The 20,099-nt window shown below is 33.6% G+C and overlaps 1 protein-coding gene across 4 annotated transcripts in view; it reads left to right on the forward strand.

Moving 5' to 3' along the window:
- MCPH1 (microcephalin 1) overlaps positions 1–20,099 on the forward strand; it is a 337,814-nt gene that overhangs the window by 97,336 nt on the left and 220,379 nt on the right. The window lies entirely within an intron of this gene.

Consider the following 20,099-nt stretch of genomic DNA (forward strand, 5'->3'; position numbering starts at 1 on the left):
TTGAGGAGGATGGCAAATCATCACACTGTTATTTATCATATGTATTGTTGTTGCTGTGTATAATGTTCTCCTGGTTCTACTCACTTCACTCTGCATCAGTTTATAAAGTTCTCTCCAGGTTTTTCTGAAATCCACCTGCTCATTATTTTATATAGCATAATAGTATTTCATCATAATCCTATACCACTGTTTGTTTAAACATTCCCAAATTGATGGGCATTCCCTTAGTTTCTATTTCTTTGCCACCACAAAAAGAGCTTCTATGAATATTTTTTGTATAAAGAGGTTATTTTTATTTAAAAAAAAGTCTATATGATACATACCTAGTAGGGATATTGCTGAATTAAAGGGTGTACACAATTTATGTGCCTTCAGACATATTTCCAAATTGCTCTCCAGAATGGTTGGATCAGTTCACAATTCTACCAATAGTGCATTAGTGTCCCAGTTTTCTCACATCCTCTCCAACATTCATCATTTTCCTTTTCTGTCATTTTAGCCAATATGCTATTTATGAGGTGGTGCCTCAGAGTTGTTTTAATTTGTATTTCTCTTATCAGTAATGATTTGGAGCAGTTTTTCATGACTATAAAAACCTACTATTCTTTCTAATTTTGCTTTGTATATACTTTTTTAATAACATATTTTGCATTTATAAAACTTCTTTTTCAAGGAATGAAATATATTTGGCAAAAGTAGATTGTGATTATTCCAATCTACCTTAAATCAATAGAACAATTCTCTAAGAACACATTTCAGTACCTTTTGAAAAATCCTAAGTGAAGATATTTTTTCTCATAATAATCTAACTATTGAGATGTTTATATAGCTTTATTACTGTAGCAAATATGTGGTGTCCATGGTTGGGAGTAAAAAGCTCATAACTGTTGTAATTCAACCCCATTTGTTAGTGCCAGTTCAGTTTTAGTTTCAGTTAAACTACTAATTGCTTATTGGCTTCAATTTTGGGTTAGAGTAGATGTTCTCCTCAGGGAGTTCTCTAACTCCAAGATGTGACTTTGTATAGAACTGTTTTAACTTCGTTTTTATATAAATTATTTTAACTCTAGAATAAACTAATTTATTTTAACTCTATTTATTGAAATAGCTCTCATTTGACTACCATTCTTCAAGAATAAGATATTGTAGCTAATTGAATTTGTGGATTATTAGGGTTAATCCATTATTATCCAAGGAAAGAAATATACTCTATTAGACACAGAACTCCATAACTGGAATTTCATTTTGGAGGTCTTTAGATTTGTTGATCTCTCAGTATCATACTCTCATATAGTCCATTGTCAACTATCAGCCTTCCAGGAACAATAATCACAGTGTTAATTGTCTTGAAAGAAGGTTAATATAGGAATGAAGCCTAATATAGGAATAATATGAGTCTTCATGGAAAATACTTTGAAAATTATAAAGTGATTATATATATTATATAAATATGTATAATTATTATCATTTTTATTATTTCTATAAGTTTCATGGAGTTCAGATAGAAACCTGCTATTATTCTTTTATTTTTAATGTTCAATAAATTATTACAGAGAGATAAAATTTATTTCTATAATTGAATGGAAGCATTGGGATGCAGGCTCCTCTCCTATAGTCTTACTGAAAGTATGTACAGGATTATAACATCAATAGCAGACAGAATGATGGTAATATAGACTTCTTGTTTCTACATTTTAAAAAGTCTTCTGCTAGGTCTCTGTATATTGAAAAATTTTATTTTCATTTAGATTGAGGGTTATAGGTGTTCATTATGGCAACATTCATGAAAAAATGTTTTTTCTTAAATTTGTGTGGGCTAATGCTGTTTCAAGGTGATTATTGACTGTGGTTTTTATCTGTGCTATTACTTGTTCAGAGTTTACTTGTTGAGATCTCATGAATATTTTGAGATTTCTATTTTTAAATACAAAGTTATGTTGTCTTCATGTTTATGAAGAGTAGTTAGCATTTAAAAAACTTTAAAATTTGCAAAGCACTTTACATATATTATTTCATTTAATCCTTACAACAATCACATGAAGTAGGTGCTAGCTATTAATATTCCAGTTTTACAGATGAGGCTGAATGTTTTTAAATAAATTGCCTAGGATTATAAAGCTAGTATTTGAGATAGCCAATAAGCACTTATTAAGTACCTACTCTGTGCTAGATACTATGCTAAGCACTGGGGGTACAAAGAAATTCAAAAGACCATCCTTGATCTCAGGTAGCTCACAGTTTTATAGGGGTGACAATATGCAAATAATTATGTACAAAGGAGTTCTAGACAGAATAAATTTTAGGAGATAATCTTCTCTCTAGAAGGCACTACCATTATGAAAGTTCAGAAAAGTCTTCTTAAAGAGGCAATAGAATTTGAACTTATGTCTTCCTGACTCTAAGACTAGGATTCCATCCACAACAGTACCTAGATGCCTTAAAAAAAAAAAAGCAGAAAATTGAGACTCTGGTATATTAGTGTGGCTGCTTGGCATCGTCTTTCTAGATATTTGATAGTTGCTAATTTTTTTCAACCTACAGTATTCTGTTGCAGTTTCTACAATTTTCTTGAAAACTCTTCACTGATAAATAAGTCTTAAGGTTCTTAGGAATGTTTTCTTCAGTTTCTTTTTTATTTTTTTAAACATTATTTTTATTTGGTCAATTTTAAACATTATTCATTGGATACAAAAATCATTTTCTTTTCCTCCCTTCTCTCCCACGACCCCTCCCATAGCCGATGCATGATTCTACTGGGTATCACGTGTGTCCTTGATCCGAACCCATTTCCATGTTGTTGGTATTTGCACTCATATCCCCTCACCCCCTGTAGTCAAGCAGTTGCCTTTCCTCAATGTTTTTACTCCCACAGTTTTTCCTCTGCATGTGGATAGTGTTTTTAATCATGGATCCTCGCAGATTGTTCAGAGACATTGCATTGACACTAATGAAGTCCATTACATTCGATTGTACCAGTATATCATTCTCTGTGTACAATGTTCTCCTGGTTCTGCTCCTTTTGCTCTGCATCACTTCCTGGAGGTTGTTCCAGTCACCATGGAATTCCTCCAGTTCATTATTCCTTTGAGCACAATAGTATTCCATCACCAACATATACCACAATTTGTTCAGCCATTCTCCAATTGAAGGGCATCCCCTCATTTCCCAGTTTTTTGCCACCACAAAGAGCACAGCTATGAATATTCTTGTACATGTCTTTTTCCTTATTATCTCTTTGGGGTACAAACCCAGCAGTGCTATGGCTGGGTCAAAGGGTAGACATTCTTTTATCGCCCTTTGGGCATAGTTCCAAATTGCCCTCCAGAATGGTTGGATCAGTTCACAACTCCACCAACAATGCATTAATGTCCCGACTTTGCCACATCCCCTTCAGCATTCATTACTTTACCATTACTTTACATAACTGTCATGTTTGCCAGTCTGCTAGATGTGAGGTGATACCTCAGAATTGTTTTGATTTGCGTCTCTCTGATTATCAGAGATTTAGAACACTTTTTCATGTGCTTATTAATAGTTTTGATTTCTTTAACTGAAAACTGCCTATTCATGTCCTTTGCCCATTTATCAATTGGAGAATGGCTTGATTTTTTGTACATTTGATTTAGCTCTTTGTAAATTTGAGTAATTAAACCTTTGTCAGAGGTTTTTGTTATGAAGATGGTTTCCCAATTTGTTGCTTCCCTTCTGATTTTAGTTAAATTGGTTTTGTTTGTACAAAAACTTTTTAATTTAATGTAGTCAAAATTATTTATTTTACATTTTGTGACACATTCTAAGTCTTGCTTGGTTTTAAAATCTTTCTGTTCCCAAAGGTCTGACATGTATACTATTCTGTGTTCACATAATTTACTTATTGTTTCCTTCTTTATGTTCAAGTTGTTCACACATTCTGAGTTTATCTTGGTATAGTGTGTGAGGTGTTGATCTAAGCCTAATCTCTCCCACATTGTCTTCCAATTTTCCCAGCAGTTTTTATCAAACAGTGGATTTTTGTCCCAAAAGCTAGGGTTTTTGGGTTTGTCATAGACTATTTTGCTGAGGTCATTTATGCCAAGTCTATTTCACTGATCCTCCTTTTTGTCTCTTAGCCAGTACCAAATTGTTTTGATGACCACTGCATTATATTACAGTTTGAGATCTGGGACTGCCAGGCCACTTTCCTTTGTAATTTTTTTCATTATTTCCCTGGATATCCTTGATCTTTTGTTCTTCCACATGAACTTTGTTATGGTTTTTTTTCTAATTCAGTAAAAAAGTTTTTTGGAAGTTCAATGGGTATGGCACTAAATAGATAGATAAGTTTGGGTAGGATGGTCATTTTTATTATGTTAGCTCGTCCTACCCATGAGCAGTCAATGTTTTTCCAATTGCTCAAATCTAGTTTTAGTTGCATGGAAAGTGTTTTGTAGTTGTATTCATATAGTTCCTGTGTTTGTCTTGGCAGATAGATTCCTAAGTATTTTATATTGTCTAAGGTGATTTTGAATGGGATTTCTCTTTCTAATTCCTGCTGCTGAGATGTATTGGAGATATATAGAAATGCTGATGACTTATGTGGGTTTATTTTGTATCCTGCAACTTTGCTAAAGTTGTTGATTATTTCGACTAGCTTTTTGGTTGATTCTCTAGGATTCTTTAAGTAGACCATCATGTCATCCACAAAGAGTGATAGCTTGGTCTCCTCATTGCCTACTTTAATACCCTCAATTTCTTTTTCTTCTCTAATTTCTACTGCTAGTGTTTCTAGTACAGTGTTGAATAATAAAGGTGATAATGGGCATTCTTGTTTCACTCCTGATCTTATTGGAAATGCATCTAGTTTATCCCCATTGGAGATGATGTGGGCTGATGGTTTTAGATAGATGCTATTTATTATTTTTAGGAAAGACCTTTCTATTCCTATACTTTCTAGTGTTTTCAATAGGAATGAGTGTTGTATTTTGTCAAAAGTTTTTCTGCGTCTATTGAGATAATAAAGTGATTTTTGTTGGTTTGTTTGTTGATATGATCAATTATGTGGATGATTTTCCTGATATTGAACCATCCTTGCATTCCTGGTATAAATCCCACCTGGTCATAGTGAATAACCCTCGTGATGACTTGCTGCAGTCTTTTTGCTAGTATCCTGTTTAAGATTTTTGCATCTATGTTCATTAAGGAGATTGGTCTGTAGTTTTATCTCCATTTTTGGCCTGCCTGGCTTTGGGATCAGTACCATATTTGTGTCATAAAAGGAATTTGGTAGAACTCTCTCTTTGCTTATTATGTCAAATAGTTTGTATGATATTGGGATTAACTGTTCTTTGAATGTTTGATACAATTCACTTGTGAATCCATCAGGCCCTGGGGATTTTTTCTTTGGGAGTTCTCTGATGGCCTATTCAATATCTTTTTCTGATATGGGATTATTTAAGAATTTTATTTCTTCTTCTGTTAATCTAGGCAATTAATATTTTTGTAAATATACATCCATGTCACCTAGATTGGCATATTTATTGTCATATAATTGGGCAAAATAGTTTTTTTTAATGATTGCCTTAATTTCCTCTTCATTGGAGGTGAGTTCTCCCTTTCCATCCATGATACTGTTAATTTGATTTTCTTCTTTCCTCTTTTTTTATTAGATTGACCAATACTTTGTCTATTTTGTTTGTTTTTTTTCAAAATACCAGCTTCTAGTCTTATTTATTAGTTCAATAGTTCTATCACTTTTGATTTTATTAATTTCTCCCTTAATTTTTAAGATCTCTAATTTAGTTTTCTTCTGGGTATTTTTAATTTGTTCGCTTTCAAGTTTTTTGATTTGCATGTCCAATGCATTGACTTCTGCCTTCCATAATTTGTTAATATATGAACTCAAGGATATAAATTTTCCCCTGAATACTGCTTTGGCTGTGTCCCATAGAGTTTGAAAGGATGTCTCATCATTGTCATTTTCTTCAATGAAATTATTCATTGTTTCTGTGATTTGTTCTCTGACTAGCCAATTTTGGAGAAACATATTTAATTTCCAATTAATTTTTGATTTGGCTCTCTATGTACCCTTACTGATCATTATTTTTATTGCCTTATGATCTGAAAAGGTTGCATTTATTATTTCTGCCTTTCTGCAGTTGTATGCCATGTTTTTATTACCTAGTATATGGTCAATCTTTGTGAACTTACCATTTGCTACTAAAAAGGAGGTGTATTCCTTTTTGTCCCTGTTTATTTTTCTCCATATATTTACTCTAATTTTTCAATTTCTGATAAGAGTGAGGTGATCCTGGGTCACATCATAAACTCCTCCATTTTTGTAAGCAAATCCACTGGATTTAGTAATTTTTAGATTTTTTTTTTGTTGATATGTTATTTGATGACTTTGTCATATTTTTCTATTTTTTTGTTCTATCATATTCAAATGATTCTAGGATGAGTTACTATGTTATAACTATTTATGCTTGATGTCTGACAAACTATCAGTCAGGTTAATAAAATTATTGCTTTTTTGTAATTAAATAGTGTTGGCTACATTTAAGTTCATCTTCTATATACTCATTGAAAGTATCTTTGGAAAACTCCAATAGTAGATAATGACGATAAGACATATTTCATCCCCCTCCCAGCTGGTTTTGATTTCTTCGGTTAAGTCTGCTTATTTTGAAAACTTTTTACTCCATACTATATTTTGAAATTTATGAACCTGGCATTTCATTATCTATTAAAACATTGTCCTTAGGCCTTTGTGAATCAAATTAGACACAATAATTTTATCAGTGACAATGGCCTGATTTCAGCATAGTTTATTGGTTGATTCTTATGAATATTTTGATGTCCATATTTCTAATATGGACAGAAATTTGTCATCTTTTAGTTTGTGAAAGATACTACATTTCTTTCATGTGGGAGACTAACCTTAGTTTTCCCTTTATAACTTAACTAAACTGGTAGTTATAGGGAATATTATAGGTATATTTTACCTAGATTTTTTGAAAGCATTTGATAAAGCATTTTATAATAATATCTGAGAAAATAGAGAGGTATGGAATAATATCTTTAGATTCAGTCATCAGTTCTATGATGACATATCTAAATGTAGCCTTTTGTAATAATTAAAATGGATTGCCAAATGTAATAGTTAAAAATTTGGTTTGACAAATATACAAATATAAAATTAAGAAATTGTTGTGGTAACCATTTATAAAAATTAAAGTTAAACTATGAGTCAGTAGGCGATTTAGTAGCTTTATTCACAGCACATTAGAGATATTAAAGTGGTAAATATAAGAAAAAGGTAGAAAATATTGCCTAGCTAAAAATACCCTAAGTCCTAATCCTGGTGCCTCCAGACCTCCAATGCAAACCCGAATGTGAATCTCACTGGTCCACAAGAGTGTCTCAGACAGGCATTCCAACTACCAAAAACCAACACCAAAGAGACTAGGCTGTAAAGGGCAATCTCTCACGCCAAGGAGGCAAGAGTCTCACCGGAGTAAGCGTCCCTCTTCAACCTGAGACTCCAATGCCAAATCCTCACCAGAATCCAAAGTCCAGATTAGGAAGCCAAAATCTGAAGAGCTGAAAGATGCCCAAAACCACTGAGAACCTTCAGTGCACACAAGTCCAAGACCGCCAAGAATCCAAGAAGAGGAATGCCTAAATCTCTCTCAGATTCCCGCTTATATACAATTTTCTCCATCCATCAGCTCTCCTCAATCACATCTCAGGAATTAATCACAGCCTTTCAATTTGCCTAGGAGGGGATGAGAGGGCAGTGCTTGTGACCTGTTAGGGTATAAACTCTCTTTGTTAGTGACTTACTAAGTGTTAAGTAGGGGTACTTTAAGTTCTTGATTGATTAACTTAAAATAGACAATGGAAATATAATTCCCTTTCACATTTTCCCTGAATTGTACTTTAATAATTACTTTTTGAACATTTAAAACTAGATGTCCTGTAAGTATCTCAGACTCCACATGTTTAAAACTGACCTCATCATATTTCTGACCAAACCGACCCCTATTTTGAACTTTCCTAATTTTGTCTATGGAGCTACCATCTTACCAACAATGCAGGCTGACAATCTTGGTTATCATCCTTAAATCCATATTCCCCATGCCCTACATTTCCAATCAGTTGCTAAATAGTTATTATTTATGTTTTCTGTATCTCCACAACTGCCACCTTCATAACTCAGGCTCATCTCACTTCTTGTCTCTTCTTTTATAAGAATCTTCTGAGTGGTCTCCTTGCTTTAAGTCTCTCCTTTCTATACAATCCATCCTCCTCACTACTACCAGTTTGATTTTCCTAAAGTAGAGTGTTGACTCTGGTTCTCCTCCTGCTGTTCCTCCAATGGCTGCCTATTCTAGATTCAAATATAAAATCCTTTGTTAGGTATGTAAAACTCCTTACAACTTGCCCTCTACTTACCTTTATAGTCTTATATATTTCCTCCTCTCCATTAAGGGAATTGGAGGTTGTCTGTGCTCCTTAAATGACTCTGAAATCTGTCTATCACGTTCCTTTAGAGGCAGTTGGCTGCGCAGTGGATAGAGTACTAGGCCTAGAGTCCAGATAACCCAAGTTCAAATCAGTGAGCTTTGACCTTTGGCCAGACACGTAACCTCTGTTTGCCTTAGTTTTCTCAACTGTAAAATCAGAATATTAACAGAAGGACTAAACCATTATCAGCAAAGCAAATTTCTAAGATATCCACAAGGGACACATGATGAAAAATGCTATCCACAGCCAAAGAGAGGACTATTGGAGTTTGATTGCAGGTCAAGGCATACCATCTCCCACTTTATTTCTTCTTGAGTTTTAAATTATTTATTTAATATGTGCTTTCTGTTCATGGCATGAGCAATATGGAAATATGTATTTCCTGAAAGCACTGGTATAACCTAAATCAGACTATTTACTGCTTGGCGGGAAAAGGGAAGGAGAGAGAGAATCTGAATCCAAAAATATCAGAAAAAAATTGTCAAAAATTCTTTCTGCATGTAATTTAAAAACAATTAAAATAAAAACATTATTATCATTAGTCTGGATATAGATGCATGCTTATTAGATGTCAAGATGACACAAATATGGAAGGGACAGCTAACTGGATGACAGTCAAAATACAAAAAGATATTGAGCCTCAGCCACTTGTTAGCTTTGTGATCCTGAGCAAGTCATTTAACCACCCTAGCCTAGTCCTTACCACTCTTCTACTTTGGAAGCACTACACAGTATTGATTCTAAGATAGAAGGTAAGGGTTTTAAAAAAAAAAGATATTTACAGTCTATATATTGGATTAAATTTAATAAAATGAAAATTAGTGGGGATCAGTATAAAGTCTTGTATATGGATTTTAGTCACTTTATTTAGATATTTCTAAAGTACTTTTAAAAATGGTTCACAGCTCCAGCAGCAACACATTAAGTGTGTCTATCTTCCATTGATCTCTCCAAAACTGAGTATTCTGACCTTTATTTATATTTGAAAAATTGTTTGTCATGAGGTGAAACTTCAGAGTTGTTTTGATCTGCATTTCTTATGCTATTTGTGATTTTGAATACTCTTTCTTGAGATATTAACTTCATAATTCTTTTGAAAACTGTTTTTTCATATCTTACAACCACTCATGCATTAGGAAATGGCTTTTTGTCTTACCCATATCTGTTGATTGTTTTTCTATATCAGAGATACCAAACTCTTACCAGAGAAATTTGATACAAAACCTTTTTCATATTCATCTGTTTTCTGTCTTATCCTAAGTGCTGCATTACTTTTGTCTGTGAAAATCAGAGCTCTCTCATAATAGAAATGATATAACAAACCTTAGTCAATAGTAAAATTGGGATAGGAAAATATATTTTGAGTCACAAAAAAAAAAAACAAAGCTTAAATGTTTCTACAAGACCAAGTATTTAGGAGTATGTTAAGGGAAAGTATAATAACATCAATATACTCTACATGGATATTTATTCACATGCTGTTCTCCAGTTAAATTGTCTTTCTTCACTATTTCCCATGTCACTGTCCTCTTGGAAATTCTATTTTTCTTTCTAACTCAAGTGGTATCTTATATATGAAAACATTCTTGAACTATACCTCCCCAGTGCAGCTGATAGTGCCTTTGCTCCAAAATTACCTTGTACTTCTTTTATGGAAGAGATAGTGTAGAAGTAGCCAGGTTGCACAGTTGGTAGAACATTGGCCTGGAGTCAGAGAGGTGTGGGTTCAAATCTGGTCTCAGACATTTCCTAGCTGTGTGACCCTAGAGAAGTTACTTAATTCTGACTGCCTAGCTTTTAAGTCATTTTTTGTTCTTTTTTTTTAAAACCTCTGCCTCCAATATAGCTTAAAAAGCAGCAACCTTGTTTTATTGCTTTTCACATTCATGCTTCTTTCATTTCATTCTGAATTTTCATAATCCTGACACTGTTTTTATAATATCTTTTGGGTCTTTTGTCTCTCTCTCCATTAGTTACTCTTGTTTCCATTTTCTGTGTGTATAGAGAGATTTTGGATACTTTTAACTGTACTTTAAAGAGAGAAGAAACCCTTCAAAACAGTGAGATCATTAATTGTCATGGTAGAGGATTTTTTTGAGACCCTAAAAGAGAACTAATAAAACTATTATTCTCATTTCTGATGTGATATGGGGAAAACTGTGATGGCAAAAGAGGCTGTGGGAGATACATAAATGAAAAACCATAAGCAGAATTATTTTTGTTAAAACATGTATATAATATTTAAGAGTTGTAAAGACTTTTTACCTGTGTTTTCTTATTTGACTTGCCTGTGGAGAAGCTATATTGAAGAAGTGATATACCGAGGAGAATTTCTTTATGTGTGGAGGTGTATGTGCTAATTTATTTTTTTTTTTACCAATTACATGTAATAACAAATTTCCACATAAGTTTTCCAAAATTATATGATCCAAATTGTCTCCCTCCATTTCTTCCTTCCCCATGTCAGCAGCTGTCAAGCTATTCAATCTGTATTATTATGAAAATATATTTCTATAATTTTAATTTTAGTAAGTGAATAATCATATAAAATCAAAAGCCCAAAGTAAAACCCCAAATAATCAAGTGAAAAATCATATGTGTTCATCTGCAATCCAATTCCAACAGTTCTTTCACTGCAGGTGAATAGAATTCTTTGTCATAAGTCCCTCAGAATTGTCCTGGATCATTGTGTTGCTGAGAGTAGCTAAGTCTATTACATTTGATCATTCCACAATATTGCTATTAATATATACAGTGTTCTCCTGTTCTGCTTATTTCACTCTGCATCAGTTCATGTAGGTCTTTCCATATTTTTCTAAAATCATCCTAGTCATCATTTCTTACAACACAATAGTATTACATCACCATCACATACCACAATTTCTTATTTTGCCAACATAAGAAGAGAAACTATAAATATTTTTGTATAAATAGATCCTTTCCCCTTTCAAAGAAGAATTTCTTAAGGAAACTGAGTGACTTTAACTGCCTTTTGTTCCTGATTAGAATGGAGCAGAGTTAAATCTTATTCCGTGGACAAAAATAGTAACATATTTCTGAGGAGAACTGAGAAAATATTCTGAGAAGAACCAAGTTAACGATATTCTTTCAAACACTTATTTGAGAATACCTGGATAAAAGGGCAGGAAGCATAGCTCCCTTCAGTCTCCATACCTTCACCTACACCTTCAGCTTCTGCTGCCAGCTGGAGAAGATCTGACCTCAGGACTCATTAATACTCCTTCAGCCTAATCTAGTCAATCAGCAGAGCAGAGAAGAAGCCTTTTCAGGACAGAATAGCCCACACCCACAGATCCTGCAAATAAGCAGAGGAGCAAGATTACAGCCAATGATGAGGCAAAGAAGGAAAAAAATATGAGTAAAGAACCAAAAAAGAGAAAAGAAACTATAATAGAGAGCTTGTATCCAGGTAATGAACAAAGAGCAAATGGAACACCAAGCAAAAATGCAGAAACTCCAGCAAATTGAACATAGACTTTGGTAGATCTCAAAACACAATTCAAAAAATAATTAGGAGAGGCTGAGAAAAATTGGGAAAAGAACTTAAAAAGCAAAATAAGTCATCTGGAAACAGAGGCACATGAACTAAAACAATAAAAAAGTGTCTTGAAAGGCAGAATTGACCAGCTTGAAAATGAGGCAAAGAAAGTGAAAGATGACCTACAAAGAAAAACAGACCAGAAGGAGAAGAATGACCAAAAATACAGGGATGAAATTCAGTCTTTAAAAATTAGAATCCATCAACTAGAAGCAAATGACTTCACAAGGCAGCAAGAACTTTTAAAATAAATTCAAAAGAATGAAAAAAATGAGGAAAATACAAAACACCTCATTGATAAAACTACAGACCTGGAAAATAGATCTAGAAGAGACAATTTAAGAATTATTGGACTATCTGAAAATCACAACAAAAGTAAAAGCCAGGACATTATTCTACAGGAAGTTATCCAAGAAAACTGCCCCAACATTCTTGAACAAGAGGGAAAAGTAGAGATTAAAAGAATCCACAGATCACCTCCTGCATTTAATCCCCAGTCACAATGCCCAGGAATGTTATAGCCAAATTCAAGAACTACCAGACCAAGGGAAAGATACTACAAGCTGCTATGAAGAAACCTTTCAGATATTATGGAATCACAGTAAGGATAACACAGGACCTGGCTGCATTCATACTAAAGGACCAGAAGACAATGAAGATATGGGAGACATTCTGGAAAGCAAGGGAACTGAGTCTACAACCAAGAATCAACTACGCAGCAAAATTGACTATATTCTTGCAGGGCAAAATATGGACATTTGATAAAATAGAAGACTTCCAAGCATTCAGAAAAGACCTAACTTAAATAGAAAATCTGATGCCCAAACATAGAACTCAAGAGAATCACCAAAAGGGAATTAAGAAAGAGAAAAAACTTTTTTAAAGGACCCAATAAGTTCAAATGATTTGTATTCCTATAAGAAAAGATGATAATAGTAACTCTTAAAAATTGTTATTATCATCAGGGTAGCTAGAAGAAGTATAACTAGAGGGTACAGTGACAAACTGTATATGATGAAATATATATATGTATATATATAAACATGGGGTAAAAGAGGATAATACTAAGATATAGGAAAAGATATAAAATGGAGTAATTTTATATTTTATAAAGAAGTACATGGGAGCAGGAGGGGGAGAAGAACAATAGAGTGGAAGGGTGAAAGAGGTTGGAGACAGTCTCTAAAATTTTAATCATTACAGTGGTAAGGGTCAGAAAGGTTCAAATGGAAGGAAAACCTCCAACTCCAAATTCAATCATCAACATCAACATCATCCTTCAACAGCAGCAGCAGCAACAACATCATCATCATCAACAACATCATCATCATCAACATCGTCAACAACATCTTCCATATCATCATCAAAAACATCATCAACATCAGCATCATCCACATCATCATCATCAACATCAAAATCACCAGTGTAATCAGCATCAACATCATAATCATCAACATCATCAACATCTAACTATCTGTCTTTTCCTGTCCCAGAAAAGATTTTTTTTTTTCTGGGTAGCTTAACCTAATAGCAAAGTATGCAGACTACTGAATGAGAGTCAAAAGACCTAAACTATAGGCTTGAGTGCCACTATGTGTCCTTTGGGAGTAAAAAGAAAGCCTTCTTTTTCCTGGATTCAGTTTCCTCATTTGTGTATGAGTGAAGCTTACCTAGACTGTGCATAAAGTTAATCAATTAAATCAAAGAATAAATCAGGTGTAAACCAGGGAAAAAAAAGAAAGAACACTGATTTATTATAACATTTAAGTTCCTTCACAACTTAAGGTCCATCTTCCAGTGTTTTGGAATGAAATGATAGTTGATTATGACAGAGAAGAATTCTAGTAGCAACATCCTCTTTCCTTTACTTTACCAGAACACAGAGGTGACTGTCTATAATGTTCTGCATAATTATTATAATCCTTAAATGTTTTATTTGCTACTGTTTACAAATTATGTGGCTAGTAACATTGATATTTGTGTGCGTTTATAAGTTCAAGGCCTAAAAATGAAAAAAGAAAAATGGCTTAAAGGAAAAAAAGATTTTTCTACTTTTTATAAACTGAGAGTTAATTAATATGAGAGACATTTTGCATTTGTATTTATTTATGAAGTAACATAATAAAGTAATGATATATGCTTCCCAAGGTTGCTGTGAATATAAAATGAGTATCTGTAAAGTGCCTTACAAACCTTAAAGCTAAATTATATGCCAATTATTTTTATTAATAACATTAGGACATGTGTCTACTGTACTTTGTGAAAGAATTAATAAAGAAATGAATCAGTAACATGTAGAAGAGTGCAAATTTTTGATATATTTATCACTGCAAACACCCAAGAAACTTATTCACACTTTCTTCAATACATCTATACCCACCAAAGTAACAATATGTCAGTACAGAAAGGTTTTAAGCATTTTTCATTTGCTAGGCATTGTGCTAAGTGCTTTACAAATAATCTCATATGATCTTGATGATGCTAGGAGATAGATGCTATTATTATCCTCATTTTATAGTTGAGGAAACTGAGACAGGCAGGGTAAACAAAAGACTTTATTTTGTGTGTGCATACATATGCAGATATGCGTGTACTTGTTCTTTTTATAAATTAAATTAATTGGTGAATTATTTGTGTGTATGTATATGTATATATGTATGTATGTATGTATATATATATATATATATATATATATATATATATATATATATATATATATTAGTTGCTTTATAATGACTTTTTCTTTCATTCCTAATTGCAGTTGTTTGTTTTTGTGTTGTTTAGTTTCATTCTCCGGAACTTCCTATTCCTCTGGGCAGACTTCCTTTATAATGTTTTAGACTATGTTCTCTTTATATCTTTTCTAAAATTTGTGAAATGTTTTTTCCTCCAAATCTCAGATGTATATTAGACTCTGTCTGGTCTTGTTTTCCTTCCTTTTCATGAGTTCTGAGGTGCACTTGTAGTTTCGCCCAAGATTTTTGTCATTTCTTCTTCAGCAAGTACCTCTTTTTTTTTCCGTATGGAATTCAGAACAATAGTTCCTCTCCTTGCATCTTTCAGCTTTTAAAGAAGGAAATTATCAATAAGGCAATGAAGAATCTATCATGTTCTGCATTTGGCTAAGAGAGGTTCAGATATTTAAAGTCTGCCTCCATATCAAGTTTAATGATGTTTGCCAAATTCTTTCTTTAAAAAAATATTTTTTTCTTTTTCTGCTTTCCTCACTTTATATCAAGTTCTTGAGTTTATTTAATTCTTCCCATTTTCTTTGTATTCTTCATATTCATTATTTCTTAGAGTAATAATTTTACCTTGTTTCCTAAAATCTGTTTTATACACTAATGACATCAGCACTTAGCTCCTTTTATCCATTAATCCCCATGAAAATGTTTCTTTCAGTTTGTGTTTTTTTTTCTCATGAGTACCTTTTTCTAATACAAAATAAAAGGTTTTCTAATTATCCCTCTTTTTTCTGGTCCTTTTGAATAAAATTTATCCTTCCAGATATATGCTCCTTTTCTGAATCTTATCCCATTCAACTGCAATAATATCTATGATATGGAATGTACCCACTTACAGGTTAGAAACTCTAGTTTATCTTGTTTAATATCTATCCATATTTTATGCCTACAGATACATGAGGTCTTTGGTTTTGCTGCCAACTCTCATCTTAAGTATTATTTCCTGTCATTTACTTATATAATCCACTACGATTTGTCAACTTTGCTGTACCTGCTATGCTATATGCTTAGGTAGATATGGGTGGGCAGTTTTCCATGATTACTTACTATAATCATTCTATTTATTTGAGTCAAAACCTTCTTGATCAGATTCACAAAACTTCAGGAAGCTGTATTTTTATCAGTTCTATTAAATGTATTCAACCCCTGGTCCCAAGCCCATCATTCCTATAGTTTAGATCATGATCTAGAAATCCTTTTCCAATTTTAATACAATATATCTACCTGCTGTTAAATCTCCAAATTTGCCTTTGTTTTTTAAGCCCTCTCCTCTTTCTAGGACTCAATTTCTTCATCTTTAAAATAATAGACTCGGACTACATGGTCTCTAAAGGCCTTCTAGTCTGGGTATTTGATGCTTCCCTGATTTTAATTCACAGAAGTGTTAGGTGCACTTTTCTAGGTTAAGAGACTTTATGGTCTCTGATGTTTTTGGAGTTCATGCCCAGTCTTACTTTCTTCAAAGTCCTACCACAAATTATCTACAGAGGTATCAGTTCTGGCATTTGAGGGTTGGGAGAACACTGGATTCATTTCCCTTCAGGCCCTCATTGAATACAGAGTGGTTAGGACAATGTTTATACTTATAAGAGGGAATGTAAAGGTGAAGCAAATTCTTTTGACATATTACAAACAATAGAATTCAATCCTAGGAATGTATCAAACACAGCTGCAGGAACAGGAAGTCCTTAAGTGCCAAAGATCTGTGTATCAGTTGGGTTACATTTGTTGTAACTGTTGCCATCAAAGAAATTCTCTTGAACTCTTGCAGAGACAAAGCAAGTTCTTGAGGGATGAATATGAGCTCTTAATTTTTTTCTTTTTCTTAAAATTGATATTCTTTTTTTCTCTCTTACTCTCTCACTTTTGTTGTTTCTTTTTCTTTGTTTCCTTTCTCTCTCTCACTTACCTATTTCCTTTCTGTCATTCTCCCTTCCTCCTTTCTTTCTTTCTTCCTTCCATTCTTCCTTCCTTCCTTCTTTCAATTCTTCCTTCTTTCCTTCCTTCCTTCCTCCCTCCCTCCTTCTTTCCTTTCTCCCTCCCTCCCTCCCTTCCTCCTTCCCTTTCTTCCTCTGTCTCTTTCTCACTGACCCTTATTTCTTTTATTCCTTCTTCCTTTATTTCTACCTCTCTCTTCCCCTCCCTCCCTCCCTTCCTCCCTCTCTTCTTCCCTTCCTTCCTCTGTCTCTTTCTCACTGACCCTTATTTCTTTTATTCCTTCTTCCTTTATTTCTATCTCTCTCTTCCCCTCCCTGCTTCCTCCCTCCATTCTTTTCCCTCTCTCGCTTTCACTGTCTTTCAGAATGATCCAAATAAATCTATTTTCTGGATATAGATATCAGGATTCATGAGCTGAACAATTGGGATTTTTTAGTAATTCTTGCCAAACTACCATGGAATTTCAAAACTTCTTTTTCCTAGTTATATCCAGGCAGGTCCATCCCTCCTTTTCTGTGTTGGTTATTTCTCTGCCTTTGGACCTTGAGCCATGTAAAGCTTAAATTTTCTTAGACTTATGAATGTTGGAAAATTCCCCATTGGGAAATTTCATACTTGAAAAAATTTTCTACTGATAGTAAGAACTCTATTGGAATGTGAAACTCCTTGGCATGGGAGGATCCTTCTCCTCCCTACTTAAGACTACTTTAGGACAGAAACCTTTTGCTAAACAATGGAAAGGGCTTTGACCTATGCTTAAGCATAGAACAGGAAGTTCTTTGAGTCATGATTGATTTTAGAATTGATACAATAGAGATACTTGGAATGACAGAACCAGGTCTTGGAACTTACAATCTCCACCCTACTCAGAGTAACAGGATTTAGGAAGGGCTGCAGCAAAGATCAAGATTTAATTATTTGAGAATATGACCTTCAACAGATATGTGCAAAGGAAACGGACCTCTGGGTGGTCCTGGGTTAAGCTAGAGTCACCATTGGCACAGGGGAGACATGGACAGTGATTGGTAGATGTGAGAACTGAGAGGAGGGGACTTAGATGATTTCCTTAAAGATAGCAGGGTCTGAGGAGAACAGAAGGAGGTTTTGCTCTGAAGGAGTCTGAGAGGAGAGAGGTCCTGGAGGGAGAGCTCCTGGAGAGATCTGAGAGGAAGGCTTGCTCTGAAGGAGGCTGGAGGTGGAGGCCCCTGAGACTGTTTCTCCATTTTGGTCACGTGAGTGATAGGGACTGATCTCTTTTCTTTGCCTCAGCTATCTAAGGGCTTGAGCCTTTGGCCCAGCCTAAGCAGAGGGGGTATTTAAGCCCTATTCCCTTCTCTCCCCTTTCTCTCTCTCTCTCTCTCTCTCTCTCTCTCTCTCTCTCTCTCTCTCTCTCTCTCTCTCTCTCTCTCATACCTTTCTTCCTCCTGTTTGTAATTAAAAACTCCATAAAGGTTGACTGCTGATTTGAGTTTTCATTTAGGAATTACATAGCTGAATTCCTTGGCGACCTTAAATTAATATATATCAGTCTTTTAAAGTGATTTCCATATCACAGCCATAGGCCTACCAATATTCAATTCAATACATTTATATAATGCCTACTTTATTAAAAACACTGTACTTAATCATGGGAGATATGCCCAGTACTACATAGTTGGGAGAGCTATGTCATATAATCCATATAGCCTATTACCCAAGTTTCCCAAAGAAAAATTAGCACCTAATTTAAGGTTTCTCAGTGTCCTAATCCAAAACTTAAAAGGATATGATGTATTGTTCTTTGGGTTTTTTTTTTTTAAGTTAACTTGGGAAGAAACTTGATTAGCTAGTTGTCTAAAATACTCCTCAGAATTTCCCATTTTATGGGGCTATTTATAACCATTCCTCCATCCACTAGACATGTGTCTAAATAATAATTATAGCTAACACTTACATAGATAACTCTGTGATCCAAAGCAAGTCACTTAAACTCTCCTTAAAAACAGATTGGATACATTGGAATAATTGAAACATTTACATCACAGGGTTATTGCAGAGATCAGATGAAATATTTGTTAAATTCTTTCCAAACATTAGTGTACAATGTAAATGCTAATTACTTTTATTATATTTTTTAAAATATTATTTATTTTTAACATTAATTTTTTAAAATTATGCATTTCGAGATTCTTTTCTTCTCTCTTTTCTCCTGAACTCATTGAAAAGGCAAGCAATATATTATCAGTTATACATATATAATACAGAACATATTTCCACATTGGCCATATTGTAAAATGAGAAACATAAAGAAAGTTTTTAAAAGATACTTCATGTGTCACACTGCTATCTGGAGAAGTGTAGCAATTTTCATAATGGTCCTTTGGAATTGTCTTAGTTTATTGTCTTGCTCTAAGTGTTTCATAGCTGGCTATCCTTTAAATATTACTGTTTCTGTGTACAATATTTTCTTGCCTTTGCTCCATTCTGCTTCACTTGGCATGAGTTCTCAGAAGCTTTCTTAGATTTTTCTGAAATTATTTTACTCATAATTTCTCATAGTGCAGTAGTATTCCATCACTACCATATACCATAATTTGTTCAACCATACCCCAATTAATGGCCATCCCCTTGATTTCCAATTTTTTGACACCATAAAAACAGCTGATTTAAATATATTTTTTAAAATAGGTCGTTTTATCTCTTTGGGCATAGATTTAGTAGTGATACCACTGGGTCAAAAGGTATTTACAGTTTTATACCCTTGGTAGGGATAGTTCCAAATTGTTCTTCAGAATGGTTGGACCAGTTCACAACTCTATCAACAGTGCTTTTTCTTTATTTTCCCATATTTTTTTAGCATTTATCATTTTCTTTTTGTTATGTTAGTGTGAATCTAAGTGTGAAATGTTACCTCAGTTATTTTAATTTGCATTTCTCTAATCAGTTTTGTTTTAGAGCATTTTTTTTCAGATTACTATAGACAACTTTGATTTCTTCATTTGGAAATTGACTATTTATATCCCTTGATCATTTATGAATTGGAATGACTTGTATTATAAATTTGACAGAGTTTTTTTATATATATAAGAAATGAGGCTTTTATCAGAAGCACCAACTAAAAAAATTTTCATAGGTTTCTGCTTTCCTTCTGCTTAATTAAAAAAAATTAGAATATACATATACAAAAACCTTTAATATAATCAAAATTGCCAATCTTATATTTAATGTTTTCTGTCTCTTGTTTAGTCAAAAATTTTTCTCTTTTCCATAGACCCATGCTCCCCTAATTTCCTTATGATATCACCATTTATGTCTAAATCCTACCTCCATTTTAACATTATCTTAGTTTTGACCATACTGTTTTCCATTTTTCC

This window comes from Monodelphis domestica, chromosome 1, assembly GCF_027887165.1.
Source record: "Monodelphis domestica isolate mMonDom1 chromosome 1, mMonDom1.pri, whole genome shotgun sequence".
In the NCBI taxonomy this organism is placed as follows: domain Eukaryota; kingdom Metazoa; phylum Chordata; class Mammalia; order Didelphimorphia; family Didelphidae; genus Monodelphis; species Monodelphis domestica.